Here is a 3,718-nt window from a genome sequence, read left to right on the forward strand (position 1 = left end):
TTTTTTTTTTAAGATTTTATTTATTTATTTGACAGAGAGAGAGAGGAACACAAGCAGGGGGAGTGGGAGAGGAAGAAGCAGGCTCCAGGAGCCCAATGCGGGACTCGATTCCAGGACCCCAGGATCAGGCCCTGAGCTGAAGGCAGACGCCTAACAACAGAGCCACCCAGGCGCGCCACTATTTGTGTTTCTAAATATAAGCTTTTGTCAGTGTTCTGTCTTCCTTGTTGACATCCTGGAAGTCAGCCCCTGTCCTGTTATAACTGAGAAACAATTAGAAAGAGAGAGAGATACAAGTAGGGGGTCACTAGCCCCTTTGTAGTACCAGTCTGTCTTTTCAGAAGGAGCATCTGAATGTCTCAGTGGCAAGTCACTGGAAAGTCACATAATGTCTGGGAAAGAGCACCAGCTCTGGGATTGTGCATTCCTGGGTTTGAATCCTAATTCCTCCACTTACTCTGTAGCCTTTAGGATTAACATCCCTTGTGATTTTCTTTCCTGTTGTACATCACATGAGAGAGGCATTCTGCCTTTTGCAGTGCTCTCATAGGTAGAGGACGTAGATGGGCAGCTTTGCTTTGTGCTTTTCTTCTTTTCAGATCCCTTTTACTGGGCCTGGTTGCCCCAGGCAAAAGTCCCGTTCTCTCAGGAGATCAAAGATCTGATTCTTCCAAAGATATCGGACCCTAACTTCGTCAAGGACTTGGAGGAGGACCTATATGAACTCTTCAAGGTTAGCCCTGGGAGCCTCAACCTTATAACTATATGGAAGAAGGAATTTCTAATGGCTTTTCTAATGGCTCCTGATACAAGCCAAGGGAGAATGGCTAACACTTTTCTGACTTATGTCAGCCAATGAAGAGCAAGCAAGATTCCCACATGTGGACAGCAACACCTAGTTTGGGTCGGTTTGAAAAAAAAAAACAAAAACAAAAAACTGCCAGCCGTGGTGAATCACCGTGGGTTATCCTGCATGTCGTGGGGCTGCAGTGTGTCTGCAGAGCTCTCCTTTGCAGATGGAGCGCTAGAGCCTGGAGTTCTTTAGAGTTAATAATGAGACTCAGGACAAGATATTTACTTGTTCTCTCTTTCGCCATCTGTGCAACAGAGAGTTCTTGGGGTGGTAGTTAATTTCACTAAGCCTCATAAGCCTCATGTAAGCTTTCTTTATTAGAAAGTTTCTGTTTGGGGGAAGAAAATGGGTTCTTCTGAGGGATTCATGCAGGTTCCATCTCCTGCCCTTTTGCAGAAAGATCCTGGTTTCGACAGGGGCCAGTTCCATAAGCAGATTGCTGTCATGCGGGGACAGGTAAGCCTGGGACTTCTTCTGGTGTCATCCCTGGTATCTCTCTGGGAGGTCATATGCTCATGTTGAGTAAATGCGTAAAGCTTGTGTCTTACACCCTTTGAGTCTATGCCGTGCTTATTTATGACTCTGTCTTAGCACGTGGGAGAGGACACGGAGCCCTTTCAAATCTCCCACCTCTTCCATGGTATCCAGTGCTTGGTGAGACACTATGTGCTCAGCTCTGTGCCAGTTGTTGGGTAGTTCATTGGTAAATTTACCCAGTGGCCTGTCAGGTTGTTCAAGGCAGGCCCTATGCCCTTGTGGTTAAGAGCTAGCCTCTGGAGTCAGACTTCTTCACTACTTACAAGCTCTGCGGCCTTGGGCAGGAAAGAGCCTCTGCTTCCTTGTTTATAAAATGTGACAATAACAACACCTTGCAGAGTTGGCCAGAGGATTACGTAAGATAATGCATATCAAGTGTTTAGTAAAGACAGTTACCTGGCGTGTGGTTAGTACTCATATATTGGCTATGGTTATAATTTTTGTTATTATGGCTACGAGTCGTATTATTTCTTCTCTCTCCACTTCACCTTCAAGGAGAGCTAAGGAAACCCCTAGGGCATTGTTGATCTTCCAAAATATAGTAAAGACTATGCCTGAAAAATTATTTTAAAACTCCGTAGGGCACTAACATTCTTATCGCTTTAAAGAGATCCAGGATGGCCTAGTGGTTAAGGGGCACAGTGGTCATGGTGCCTGTGTTTGAATCCTGGCTCTCTCATTTATTGGCTCTGAGGTCTTGGAGAAGTTGCTTAATCTGTCCTTCCTTTAGTTTCTCCATGTGTAACATGGGATTTATAACAGCACCTACATCATAGGGTTATTATGAAATAATGATTATGAAGTAAGTGATTTGGAGTAGTGCTTGATGGATTGAAGTTCTCAGTATGCATTAGTTGTTTTATGATTTTGTGTATAGAAAAGGCAGCTTTTCACATCTTTAAAGGACAGGAAGGTCTTTCTAGTTGTAATTAGGCATTTATCTCTTCCTACCGTTTTGGTAAAGGCTTCTGGTGAGAGCAACTCTTGGGCTTACTGAGTCCATGTTTCCATGGAAATGGGACATACAGAGCTTTTAAGAGCTGTGGTTGTTATAGCTGCTTGCACACCAATAACGCGGTCTTTCTACATTACTCAGGTCATGTAAGGGCCCAGTTAAGCTGGCAGAATTTTTGGAAACCTTAAAAACCACATGATGTACTGTGGTATTATGGAACTCAGCATAAAGGAACTAACTTCTCAAGTTTATGTAGGCTGTGCCTCTGTTCCTATTGTACTATCTTCCCTAATCCCTTTCCAATTCAGTCCCTTGCCAAAACCACAGCAACCCTCCTCTCTTATATCCAGTTAGGGATGTTATCTAGAGTGGCAAAAGGTGGGGAGATGGGAGAGTGTAATTTTATCTTTCTCTCCATTTTGTGCCCGTAATGTCCTTTGAGGGCCTTTTGGCCCCTTACAACCTAGAGTGCCTACCTCTGAAACACTGCCAGGTTTCGTGAGTGTCCAGCTCCTTTCAGCAGGTAGCTGGCCAACATGATCAGTCACATCCTTATTAGCTTACCAGTCACCCACTGAAGCAAAATGAGCCTTTGCCTTCCAGAAGTCTGATCTAGCACAGGGAAAGGCGATCACAACCCTTTACCTACCTGAGCCTAATCACAGAGCCTGTATGAGGGCCCTGAGCCAGGGGGAAGAGTCACAACTCCCAGAGAGATGGAGTTAGGCGACAGAAGTTGTTGCTCGCTGGAAAGACTGAGCCACACCAGGTGTTAGAGTGCAGGGTCTGAGGTGGAGCCTCTCTAACTGGCGTATTCAAAGACCATGTTTATTCTTTAGCATCACGTACCTGCTATCAAATTTTTGTCAACTCTTTAATTTGAAAACTTTCAAACCTCAGTAAAGAGTAGGATCTTTTCCTAGATTCACCAGTTATTACACTTGGTTAGCCACACTTGCTTTATCTCGGTATCTGTTTGCTCGTATCTCCATAGATGATCCGTCGGAGTAATACCCATCTCTACATATCCACGCAGTTTCTCTCTTTAATACGCCTGTGTAATTTGTCTCTCCTTAGGTCAGTAGATTGATATGTTTCCTTTTTGGCCAAATCTTTTGAAAGTAAGTTGTGGATAATTTGACATTTTACCCCAGATACTTCAGTGTGCATGAGAGGCAGCTTCTAATCCAAAGAATCGAAGGAAACACAGGACGAACCAGCCAGGGCAGGTGTCTCTTAAATCCTGCACAATTCACTCCAATTGGAACCTCCTTTTCATTCTCTACCCTGAGTTTTGTGTTCTATGGTCTTTGAAGCAGTGGAGGATGCTGACAGATTGCAAAACAATTAAGTAAAAAAAAAAAAAAAAAAAA

The 3,718-nt window shown here is 43.9% G+C and overlaps 2 protein-coding genes and 1 long non-coding RNA gene across 3 annotated transcripts in view; 2 read left to right on the top strand and 1 right to left on the bottom strand.

Annotated features, from left to right (window-relative positions):
• Positions 1–3,718, top strand: part of PI4K2A (phosphatidylinositol 4-kinase type 2 alpha) — a 42,460-nt gene that overhangs the window by 27,563 nt on the left and 11,179 nt on the right. The window lies entirely within an intron of this gene.
• The window catches only part of AVPI1 (arginine vasopressin induced 1), a 43,194-nt gene that overhangs the window by 20,076 nt on the left and 19,400 nt on the right, over positions 1–3,718 (bottom strand). The window lies entirely within an intron of this gene.
• Positions 51–3,718, top strand: LOC117802731. Its single transcript, XR_004626229.1, has 2 exons — positions 51–733; positions 1,250–3,718. It is a non-coding gene; the product is annotated as an uncharacterized LOC117802731 (long non-coding RNA).

The sequence above is a fragment of the Ailuropoda melanoleuca genome, chromosome 6 (assembly GCF_002007445.2).
Source record: "Ailuropoda melanoleuca isolate Jingjing chromosome 6, ASM200744v2, whole genome shotgun sequence".
NCBI lineage: Eukaryota > Metazoa > Chordata > Mammalia > Carnivora > Ursidae > Ailuropoda > Ailuropoda melanoleuca.